This window comes from Mercenaria mercenaria, chromosome 19 (assembly GCF_021730395.1).
Source record: "Mercenaria mercenaria strain notata chromosome 19, MADL_Memer_1, whole genome shotgun sequence".
Classification (NCBI taxonomy): Eukaryota; Metazoa; Mollusca; class Bivalvia; order Venerida; family Veneridae; genus Mercenaria; species Mercenaria mercenaria.
In genome coordinates this window covers 1,518,097-1,531,280 of record NC_069379.1, presented here as the reverse complement: position 1 = coordinate 1,531,280, position 13,184 = coordinate 1,518,097, and the positions used below count along the sequence as shown (strand labels likewise).

General features: G+C 36.3%; 1 long non-coding RNA gene across 1 annotated transcript; it reads right to left on the bottom strand.

The window, feature by feature from the left end:
* Positions 1-2,569: 2,569 nt before the first annotated feature.
* LOC123542236 (uncharacterized) lies at positions 2,570-5,034 on the bottom strand. The gene is made up of 3 exons (XR_006684707.2): positions 4,917-5,034; positions 3,649-3,723; positions 2,570-2,828 (listed from the first exon to the last, which is right to left on the bottom strand). It is a non-coding gene; the product is annotated as an uncharacterized LOC123542236 (long non-coding RNA).
* Between the last annotated feature and the right edge of the window lie 8,150 nt (positions 5,035-13,184).

Genomic DNA, 13,184 nt, shown 5'->3' with positions numbered 1-13,184 from the left:
AAATATGATAAGGATTCCTAAAGAAATCAAGATACATGTAATATACTAGATCTAACAAGGTGATAAGTAACAAATTGTGTTATACTGAATGGCCACAACTATTGCCTTACAGTATACAGGTGTAGCCCAGAATCAAACTTGGCTGAGATTTGGCTGAGTACATGTGCATTGTATTTTATTTTGATATGTGTGTACATAGATGAAATAGTAATAAATTAACTAAATTATTTGCCCAATATATTTCCAGAAGGTATTTAGCTACCTGTGATAAACACAGAATGGTGAAAATTAATGAAAAATCCAAGTAATAGACAGTTTTGGATGCGCAGAAACATACCATAGAAGTGGTAAACTTAGCAAGGTGGAAATTTTGGCAAATTGTAAAAATTCGCTAATATTTGTAAATAAAATTGTAATGTACCATAACAATGTGTTATCATTACATAAGTCAGGAAATCAGAAATTTGCTAAAATTTGTGCACGCTAAACAGATGGATTTCAAAAATTGCCAACTTTTTGACACTCAGAAATATGAGGGTCGTTCAATAAATAATGCTACTCCATGTGTAGTTCCTTAACCGGTTGTTATTTTTCAGTGCGGTTTTACACTGTAAAGCAATTTTTTGGGAACAAAGTAACATCGGAATAAAAAAATTCGTTAAAGCCAAATTATAAAAAATAATTATTTGAATGAGGTGTACACGCTGGTTACTGGAGCATATCAAAAAATAATCATAACTTCGGTTTGACCTGGGCATCCAGGTCTCAGAATAATAGAATAACTTGTGAAATCTCAAAATTCTATCATTTTTGTACGAGATACAGCAATTTGTGATGAGTTTGAGTTTGAGTTTGTTTTTAAATACTTACTGCATTTTTCATTTTACAAGACAACTAAAACATCTTAACTCGAGGTTAATTCCATCTGAAATGAGTCTCGCGAACGATTAATCTTAAGTTGTAAGAACTTGTTTCGCAATCGAATATAAAGAAATTAGTGTAAACTTAAAATACAAGAATTTTTTCAACGATCAACATCACACCTGACAAAATTGCAGAGGCTTATTGTACTCAACTCCTCATTTTTCGAGTAAAAATGTGCAACCATTTAATACAGTAACACTAAATTGTGGGTTGCTATAATGGAAAAATGTTTCATTGTAGCTACCTGCAGCCCGCAAAATATATACATGTACACAAAATTGCGGGCTTCGGGCTGCAGGTCGCGGGATGATACAATAGAAATTTTGTCAGCAATAAAATTAATGAATTTAACACACCAACATGCATGCTACTTATTTTTTTTATTTACCCGAGCTAAACGGTAGTCAATATTTCAATATCAGTGGACATAAACAATTTCAAACACTAATAATGCATAATCACAAATATTAAATTATTTATGTAACAAGTTTAAATATCTAAATTTTATCTGACTCATAAATTCCTCTTGTTTATTTTAAATTAAATGCTGCTGAAATAATTCATCTAATAAGATAATTAAACTTGTAAATTGATTTTTGGTATTTAGAATGGGACTGAAAGGTTCTCATAATAAATCTGTCAACAAGTTTTGAAAATGATCTAAGGCCAAGTGAAAAATTTGTTAAGTAAAACAACAAAAACAACAAACTTCAATAAAAAAAAAAACATTGATGAGGAGTGTTATATTTGTTCACTGATAAAGGTTATGAAAAATAATGTCTATTATTATACCCAACCCATCAGAGAATACATCAAGTAGTAATTAGAACATGCTCCTACAGTTGTTCAGTTGGAACTTAGTTTTGGAAACTTGGTTATTACTTTTTACCAGTATTTTATACTGTGGTCTATTTGAATATGTTCCCATGGGTTGACCGCCTACAACTGTTCTCAGATAAATAAAATTGTATTTCATATCTATGTGATGCTTTAAAAAATCTCTTAAAAAAACAATGAGATAAAATATACTGACAATTAACAATTAGCCAAGCCCTCTGTTCCGTGTGGCTACAATCAATGTAAGACAAAAGCATTATTATGTTGAATAGTTATAAAAATATCAATAAATAAATATTACTGATAAAACAAAATTTAATTTGACTCCACTCCATGACTCCACTCCAATTTTGACTCCACTCCACTCCAAATTTGACTCCACTCCATGACTCCACTCCAATTTTGACTCCACTCCACGACTCCACTCCAATTTTGACTCCACTCCACGACTCCACTCCATGACTCCACTCCACGACTCCACTCCATGTTTTGTAGTATGCCAACATTTATCACCCATCTTACTGGAAATTCGCTGAACTTTCGAATTAAAGGCTGAAATATTTTCTGATTGGTATTTCTCAACACTTTCCCAAATTTATTTCCTTGAAATTTGAAGTATTTGCTATCATAAAAAATAGGTGACCACAATAAGAAATAGGTTTGAATTTTCAACCCCTATGTCACACTTTTGCTTCATTATTTTGAAAATCACCCAGTAGTACTTAGCTAATTTTACAATAATTTATTTCTGACTCTGACCTGTGTCTGCCTTTTCTATACTTACACTGTTTACAAATTCTTTTCCCTGGTCAGTGAGAACAGCATTCACAGCACCACGTCTAGGAAAAGCTTTCTCTGGTCAGTGAGGGCAGCATTCACAGCTCCACGTCTAGAAAAAGCTTTTGGAAGCACTTAGCAACATCTGAGGCCTGCTTTGATGGAATAAGAAATGCCTCAACCCACTTTGTGTAATAGTCTGTTGCAGTGAGGATGTAAAGACAACCTTGACTAGTGGCTGTGAAAGATCCTATCAGGTCAACTCTAACCAGTTCAAAAGGACTTAACACCTGTAAACATATGAAAAGTTGCGATTCATCTATGCTACCACTGATGAAGTATGTCTGCCTGATTTAATTTTTACATTGGTAAGAATATCCCAAATGTCCAACAATACAGAGGAACAGTTAGTTAGAGACACTGCCGGTTCTTCAGCTTGCTAGACAAAGGCATCCATACATTTAACCTCAGTCCAAAAGACTGTTAGTAATTCACATGTAGTTGGTCAGCCCCAAGTACCAAAAATGCAAATCGGAGATAAGTAACAACTTTATTTATAATGGATGACATATTTGGCAGAGCTAATTTACAATATGGTCCACTGTATAAATATGTACAAGTACAATAAAAATGATTATAGACAACAATGAGAGAAAATTTTACAAAAAAACATGACAAAGTCATGATATGATCCAAAACCACAATTACAACAAAAGCAATATGAAATGAAATAAAATTATATACATGTATATAAATAAAATATTCTAAGTAAAGTTAATGACATACATTAATAGTCTGCATATAAAAAAACTTTTAAGAATTTGTTAGACAGTATTTTCTCATAGTAATTTTGGTTGAGAAAAATGCCAGTGAAGGTGCACTGCAGCGATTATAGCCATGCTAACCAGACTTATTAATCTAATCAGTTCAAATCTTATCAATATGACCATTTTGTGTCGATTCCCCGTAAAACCCAACTCACTCACTAAGTTAACCAACGTACAACAATGTCATTTGAGTATAAATAATCACAATGTCACCTATTTTCCCATAAACAGCAAGATGAAACCCTGAATTACTGTTGCTGCTTTTAAATTAATGTTCAATTACCTTTATTTGCTGCAGCTCAGGTCTCTGCGCTGGTTTAAGTGGATCTGACTTCTTGCAGGCTACACATGACTTTACCTAATGAAAAAAATCAGAATACGAAATAAAATCAAAGTAATTTATAACATTTATTTTTCTTTTCAACTTTCTTAACAGCTTAAATTTGTTGAAACAAAGTCTCAATTAAGGTCTGAAATGGAGATTAACGTGCGTTAACATTATTCTACTCCAGGATTAAGGTTCCTGTCAAGTCTTGAAACCACTCCTCGGGTGAATTTTTGTTTTAGTGTTTTACTCCACATATACCTTGGTTTATCATAAACAATTTATCAAACTATTCATAATAAGTGTAGGAAACTTTCATGACAGGTTAGATTTTATTAAACAACACATTTTGTCCTATATCACATGTACTTTGACTGTTCATGTTCCATTTTGTAGAAGATATCCAGCTTCTTTTTCGAAATGTCATTACTTTATGAATACTGAGTGTCTAACATATTTCTCCAGGTATTCTGGGTGTTGAAAGTGTAATAAACAATGTACATTTTAAAAAATACAAAAGTTGCAAAATGAAAGTGAAAATTACATTATAGAGCTGTCAAAATGACCAAAAACTGCAGTATTTTAAAAAATATATAGCAGTTAATCAGTTTTCATATCCTGGAGTACCTAGAATCTAGGTAAATATATGGGTCTGTCAGTATGATTTCCAAAATGAAAATTTACCCAAGGGGTGGTCTCAAAGGTGTTCACATGATCCTTAAAAAAAAAAATCTAAACTGGTCTGAACACAACTCATAATGTAATTTCCTTACCCCGCCCACTTACGTATACAAATGCTGATCATTTGGACCACAGGCACCGTGCCTGTGATTTGGACAGGAGGTAGATCTAGTCCAACTAATTGTACGTGAGCCACGATATTGTGATAATTTTTGCATAGGTCAATATATCACGAAAATATCTCAGAATCACTTTTGACGTCAAATTATTTGGACTAGACAGGAGGTAAAACCACAGACACTTGGGGGTCAGCACCAAAAAAACTTGTTTTTCTGAGCATTGATAGTATATGGGAGATTTTTTAAACATATTGAAATGGTAACAGAAGTTGTTGTATGATCAAGACATGTGCTCAGTTTGATTTAAAAAGCGAAAATATATTGGTTGAAGGTTGGCAGGGGCGGATTGGGAGTGGGGACAGGTTGTGACCCCCAAGTGTCTGTGGGTAAAACAGAAAAAAGAAAAATGCATCAATACGTATATACTCTTATCAAAATAATGTAGATTGGTGTTATCAAATAAATTGGTAAGTTTTTTTTTCATCCAATGTTCAATGAAATAAATCCGATTTTTGTAGCAACTTTTAAAGAAAATGGCGTAACTGCATAAAGGGGAAATAACTTTCACGCGACTAAATGCTTTTAGGGGTACAGTATACGTGGGCATGCAAGATTCTATAATTATACTTCATCTCACAATATAAGAAAGTATGCATGAAGCTGTTTTACATTGTATAATGTGCTTTATGGAGACTGACTACTTTCAGCATTGGACATTGGACATTGTTCCTGTGCAGCAACGGGATCATTGCAGGCTGTTCAAAAGGTGCAAAATGATGATTTTGGCATGCTATTTTTAATGGATGGTGTAAAACTTTCGTTTTGATAACTCTCTGTATTCTTGTATGAAAGTCCTGATCTTGTCAGTAATTAAAAGCACAAAACATGCACACAATTTGTAAAATGGCTACCCTGCTTCTGCTCATTAGGGAAGTGCAATATTGCGACCCGTTACATTTAAGCCTGGCTGTCCCCAAACCAAGTGTACCCAGCTATCTAAAGTATCATATACCTGTGTTAAACCCAAACCACCTCTATTGAATTGTCTTTTCCACTTTTACCACATATGATTGGGCTTCTTTCTTCTCCCATTTTACCCATATGAGCGAAAACCCGACGGTTACCCCCAAAAACTGAAATAAATTTGGGGGGTTTTTTACATATATGGTACATTTTTCAAACCTTTTCCCATTGATAATGAAATATTTTTTTCACAGGGGGGCTACCCCCTGAAAAACGAAAAAAGTCGTCATTCCTAAAATTGGAAGGAAAAATTTTCCCGGGTGTAAATCCAATGTTGCCAAACACAAAAATTAATCCGGAAAAGTTTGGGTACAAAATGTTTTTCTTAATTCTTACCAAACTACCAAAAAGTATCATCCTATGGAACCCCCAAAACTCCAACAAAGAAGAACTTTCAGTAAAGAAAAGTTTTGGGCCCAGATTTTAATGATTGAAAAAATTTCCACATTATTTTTGCCCACTTGCTACCACCATCCCAAATAAAATCTCCCTCTGCTTTCCCATATGTATGACTTTTCTTTTTTCCGCTTACCCATGACATAATTGTATTACCACCAATTACTGAATGTCTTCCCCTTGTTCAACCCATATGTAAAAAATGTCTTTCTGTAAAATTAAAATTTTCATTTTGCTAACCATATATAATCAATGTCCCTTGTTAAACCCAAGTTAAATAAAGGGTACTTACCCCCATATATAACTGCAAGTTTCTTTTGTCAAAATTTTTGCTGAAATTGTCTTCTTCCGGAACCCCATAAATAAGTTTTTTCATTGCACCACCATATTTTAACCAATTTTCTCCTCTGCTTCCACCATTTAAACTAAAAACGGGGGTTTTTTCCCCTTTTACCCAAAAATAATTTGTCCTTGCTACCACCTACTTTAACCCTTTTGTCCTTCTCTTGTCTACCCCCATATGTCGAACTGTCTTCTTCTGTAACCCATTAATAATTTCACTTGAAAAACCACCATATTAATGCAAGTTTCTCTCTTTTTCCCCCCATATTAGTGAAACTGTTTTTTCTGCTTCCCATGTACAAAATGCACTTGCTACCACCAAACAAACTCTTTTCCCCATTTCCCTGTTTTTGACCAAATATTACTAACTGCTTTTTCATTGCTCACCCAGACAAAATTTGTCCTTGCTACCCCATACATAACTCAGAAACTTTCCCCGTTTCCCACCATATATATTTATTCTTTTCACTATTCCCCGTTACAAAAAACTGAAATACATTTTACTTCACCACCAAAAAAAAATTAAAATACCTTTCCACTGGTTACCATTACCCCATAATACTTAAATTGTCTTTTCCTCTTTACCCCATATGACGGGGCCTTCTTTTTTTCCCCCGGTTACCACCAATACTGAAATATTTTTTCCCGGGGTTACCCCCCATACATAACTAAAATAATTTCACAGTTAGCATCCCAATACCTTGAACATTTTCACTTGTTACCCATGTGCATAACTGAATACTTTTACATGCACCGCCATGAAAACGAAATAGTGTCATTTGCTACCACCATGTAGAACTGAACATCTTTCACGGGTGAGGAATGCGACGTTGCCAAACACAAATTCAATCCGGAACTTTTTAAAGTGTAAACAATGTATTGCTTTCACTCCCTTTACCAAACTCCCAAAAAAGTTCTCCCTCATGCGAAGCCCCCCCTCCCAAAAGAAAGAACTTTTTTTTTCGTTTTCAAAGTTTTTAAAATTTTTTTTCCATTTCCCCCCAAAATGGGCTTTTTTTAAATAACAATTTTTTCCCCCCCATTACTTGTCACTTGCCCCCCCCCATATATAATGCAATGTCTTTTTTTCCCCCTTTTTGCCTTTTTTTAACCAAAAGGGGGGGGGGGGCCCCAAAATTTAAAAGCTGAACCCCCTTGTCTTTTTTTCACTGTTACCCATTACATAAGTTTCACTTGTCCCACCATACATAACAAAATGTCTTCTCTTTGTCTACCACCATATTGCTGAACTGTTTTCTTCATGCAAACCATTACAAATTTGTCACTTGCTACACCATATATAACTGCAATGTCTTCTTCTTGCTTACCCCATATTACTGAACTGTTTTACCCCTTGCTTCCCAGTAATAACTTGTCACTTGCTACCACCAACATAACGCAATATCTTCACTCTGTTGCCCCCATAGTAGCGAACTGTTTCTTTTGCTCACCCATGTACCAAAATTTTGTCACTTGCTACCACCAACATAATGCAGCATTTTCTCCCCGTTTTCCCCACCATAATATTCACTATCTTTTCATATTTTCCCCCTGTACAAAACTGAAATACATTGTCATTGTCCCACCATAAAAAATAAAATCCCTTTCCACGGGTTTACCTTAAACACCATACATACTTGAATTTTTTTTCACCTTTACCCCCTATGCATCTGGCCTTCTTTCTTCCCCCAGGTTACCCCCCAATGTAGCGAAATTTTTTCCCCGAGGGTTTTTACCACCATACATAACTGAAATATATTTGCACAGGTTAGCATCCGATATACCTGTGATACATTTTCACCTGTTACCCATGTGCATAACTGAAATATCTTTTCACATGCTACCGCCATGCATAACTGAAATAGCTCGTCACTTGCTACCCCAGGTAGAACTGGAACATCTTCTCACTGGGTGGAAGCGACTTTGCCAAACCAAAATTCAATCCGGAACGTTTAGAATGTACAACAATGTATTGCTTTACACTTCTTTAGCCAAAAACACCGAAAAGTATCTATCCTCATGCAAACCCCCAACCCACACAAAAAAAAGAACTTTCAGTAGAAGAATAAGGGGTTTTTGGGGTCCAGATTTCATAATGCATTTGAAAACATTTCCACTTACTTGTCACTTGCTACCACCATGCATAACTGAGCATCTCCTCCTTTTTTCCACCAAATGACTGAATGCTTTTTCACTGCTTACCCATTACATAATTTGTCATTTGCTACCCCATATATAATTTGCAATGCTTCTCTTTGTCTACCCCCAATTAAAACTGAACGTTTTTTTTTACGCTAAACCATGTACATAAGTTGTCATTTTGCTACCACCTATTTTGCAATGTCTTCTCCTGTTTCCCACCAAGTACATAAGTTTCACTTGCACCCCAATAAACTGCAATGTTTTCTCTTTGTCTACCCCCCAATGTAGCTGAACGTCTTTTTCACTGCTAACCATGTACTAAGTTGTCATTGTACCACCATATAAAAATGCAATTTTTTCCTCTCTCTTTACCACCATTTTAGCGAACTGCTTTTTCATGCTTACCCATGTACATAATTTGTCACTTGCACCCCCCCAACATAACAGCAATGCCCTTCTCTTTGTTCCACCATAGTAGCGAACTGTCTTCTTCCTGCTAACCATGTCATAAGTTGTCATTTGCTACCCCTATATAACTGCAATGCTTCTCTCTCTGCTTACCCCTATGAGCTGAACTTTTTTTTTCTCTGCTTACCCATGTACAAAAATTGTCCTTCTACCACCAACAAAACTGCAATACTTCACTCTGCTTGCCACCTAGTAGCTGAACTGCCCTTTTTATTGCTCCCCCAGTACACTTTTGTCATTTCTACCACCATACAAAACGCAGCAACTTTCCCGCTTACCCCATATTAGCTTAAATTTCTTTTCACTATTTCCCCCGGGTACATAACAAAATAATTGTCACTTGCTACCACCTACTAAATAAAATCCCTTTCCCCAACTGGTTCCATTACCCAAACATCTTGAATTGCTTTCACTCTTTCCCCATAGCATCTGGGCCTTCTTTCTTTCCCATTTTACCACCATATGAGCTAAAATTTTTTCCCGAGGGTTTACCCCCATACAAACGAAATATATTTGCACAGGTTAGCATCCAGCAAAACCTGTGATACTTTTTCACTTGTTACCCATGGCAAAACTGAAATCTTTTCACATGCTACCGCCATGAAACAAAAATAGCCGTCACTTAAAACCACCAGTAAACGGGAAATTTCTCACGGGTAGGAAGCGACTTTTCCCAAACACAAAATTCTCCCGGAACAGTTTAAATTGTAAACAATGTATTGTTTTACACTTCTTTACCAAACTACCAAAAAGTATCTATCCTCATGAAAACCCCCCAACTCCACACAAAAGAAAAAACTTTCAGTAAAGAAAAAGGGTTTTTTGGGTCCAGATTTCATAATGCTTTGAAAACATTTCCACATTACTTGTCACTTGCTCCACCATATAACTGCAGCATCCCCTCTCTGCTTACCACCAAATGTAGCAAAAATGTCTTTTTCACTGCTTCCCCATGTACATAATTTCCTTGCTCCCCCCAAAATTTTAACTGAAATGTCTTCTCTTTGCTACCACCAATTTTGCTGAACTGTCTTTTTACTGTTTAAACCCCCTGACAAAATTTGTCACTTGCTACCACCAATATAACTGCAATGTCTCTCTCTGTTACCACATAGTACATAAGTTGTCATTTGCTCCCACCATATATAACTGCAAGGCTTCTTCTGCTTACCACCATTGTGCGAACGTCTTTTCACTGCTTACCCATTACAAAAGTTGTCACTTGCTACCACCTCATAACACAATTTCTTTTTTTTTGTTCCCCCCTATTACCCTCTGTCTTCTTCACTGCTAACCCATGTACAAAGTTGTCACTTGCTACCACCATTATAACTGCAATTCTTCTTCTCTGCTTACCCCTATGTAGCGAACTGTTTAATTTTCTGCTTACCCTTTACATAACTTTTTCATTGCTACCCCCCAACATAAAGCAATATCTTCACTCTGCTTGCCCCAATGTAGCTGAACTGTCTTCTTCATTGCTCACCCATGTACACAATTTGTCTTTGCTACCAACCATACATAACTGCAGCATTTTCTCTCCGCTTACCACCATATATAGCTTCACTATCTTTTCACTAGTTCTCCGTCTACATAACTGAAATACATTGTCACTTGCTACTACCATACATAAATAAAATACCTTTCCACTGGTTACCATTAACACATACCATAACGGGGAAATTGTCTTTCATCTTTACCACCATAATGAAACGGGGCTTCTTTCTTCTTTCCCCCTTCACGGTTTTTTCCCCCAGGTTACACCATATGTAGCTGAAATTCTTTCGACGGTTACCCCCATACAAAATGAAATAAAATTTGCACAGGTTAAGATCCAGCATAAAACCTGGGAAATTTTTCATTTTACCCATGTGCATAATGAAATATCTTTTTCACAGGGCTACCGCCATGCATAACTGAAATAGCTGTCATTGCTACCACCTGTTAACTGGAACATCTTCTCATGGTGTAGGAATGCAGATGTTTGCCAAACAAAAATTCAATCCGGAAAAGTTTGAAGTGTACACAATGTATTCTTACACCTTTAAAGCCAAACTCCAAAAGATCTATCCTCATGCGTCCCCCAACCCACACAAAGAAAGAACTTTCAGTAAAGAATAAGGGTTTTAGGGTCCAGATTTCAAATGCTTTGATAAATTTCACATTACTTGTCATTGCTTACCACCATGCATAACTGCAGCAATTCCTCTCGCTTACCACCATATGTAGCTAATGTCTTTTTTCAACTGCACCCATGTACATAAGTTTCACTTGCTACCACCATATTTAACTGCAAATTCTTCTCTTTGTCTACCACCAATGTTAGCTGAACTTTCTTTTTACTGCTAAACGAAAACATGTCCCAATAAGTGTCATTGCTTACCACCAATTAAAAAAATTTCAACTGCACATGTTTCTCCTCTGCTTACCACCCTTATGTACAAAAGTTGTCATTTGCTACCACCATTATAAAACTGCAATGTCTTTTCTCTTGCTTTTTCCACCATAGTAGCAAACCTGTCTTTTTTCACTGTTACCCATGGTACATAATTTGTCACTTGCTACCACCATACTAACAGCAATGTCTTCTCTTTGTCTAACCCATAGTACTAAAACTGCTTCTTCACTGCTAACCCATGTACATAAGTTGTCACTTGCTACCACCATATATAACTGCAATGTCTTCTCTCTGCTTACCACCATATGTAGCTCTCTGCTTACCACCATATGTAGCTGAACTGTTTTTTCTCTGCTTACCCATGTACATAACTTGTCACTTGCTACCACCAGACTAACTTCCCAATTTATCCTTCACTCTGCTTGCCACCATATGTAGCTGAACTGTCTTCTTCATTGCTCACCCATGTTTACAATTTGTCACTTGCTCCTCCATACATTTTACTGCAGCATCTTCTCTCCGTTACCGCATATATAGCTTAACTAATCTTTTCACTTAGTTCTCCGTGTACATACTGAAATTACATTGTCTTGCTACACCATAATAAATAAAATACTTTCCACTGGTTACATTTCCACCATACATACTGGAATTCGAATGTCTTTTCACTCTTTACCACCATATGCATCTGGGACCTTCTATTCTTCTCCCAGGTTACCACCCATATGTAGTGAAATATCTTTTCGACGGGTTACCACCATACATAACTGAATATATTTGCACAGGTTAGCTTCAAGCATTATACATTGATACATTTTCACTTGTTACCATGTGCATAACTGGGAAATTTCTTTTCACAAGCTACCGCCGTGCATAACTGAAATAGCTTGTCACTTGCTACCACCATGTAGAACTGGAACATCTTCTCACTGGTGTAGGAATGCAGATGTTGCCAAACACAAATATTCAATCCGGAACGTTTAGAGTGTACATATACATGTATTGCTTTACACTTCTTTAGCCAACGACAAACAAGTATCTTATCCTCATGCGAAGCCCCCACTCCCACACAAAGAAAGAACTTTCCAGTAGATGAATAAGGTTTTATGGTCCAGATTTCATAATGCATTTGATAACATTTCCACATTACTTGTCACTTGCTACCACCATGCATAACTGCAGCATCTCCTCTCTGCTTACCACCATATGTAGCTGAACTGTCTTTTTCACTGCTTACCCATGTACATAAGTTGTCACTTGCTACCACCATATATAACTGCAATGTCTTCTCTCTGCTTACCACCATATGTAGCTGAACTGTTTTTTTACTGCTAAACCATGTACATAAGTTGTCACTTGCTACCACCATATATAACTGCAATGTCTTCTCTCTGCTTACCACCATATGTACATAAGTTGTCACTTGCTACCACCATATATAACTGCAATGTCTTCTCTCTGCTTACCACCATATGTACATAAGTTGTCACTTGCTACCACCATACAGAACAGCAAGGTTCTCTTTGTCTATCACATAGATAGTCTGAAACTGTCTCTTCATGCTAACCCATGTACATAAGTTGTCACTTGCTACCACCATATATAACTGCAATGTCTTCTCTCTGCTTACCACCATATGTAGCTCTCTGCTTACCACCATATGTAGCTGAACTGTTTTTTTCTCTGCTTAACCATGTTACATAAGTTGTCACTTGCTACACCAGAAATAACCTGCAATATCTTCACTTGCTTTGCACCATAGGTTGCTGAAAACTGTTTCCATTGCTCACCCTTGTACACAATTTGTCACTTTGCGCTACACCTAACTAACTGCAGCATCTTCTCTCCGCTTACCACCTATATAGCTTAACTATCTTTTTCACTAGTTTCCGGTACATAACTGGAAATACATTGTCACTTGCTAC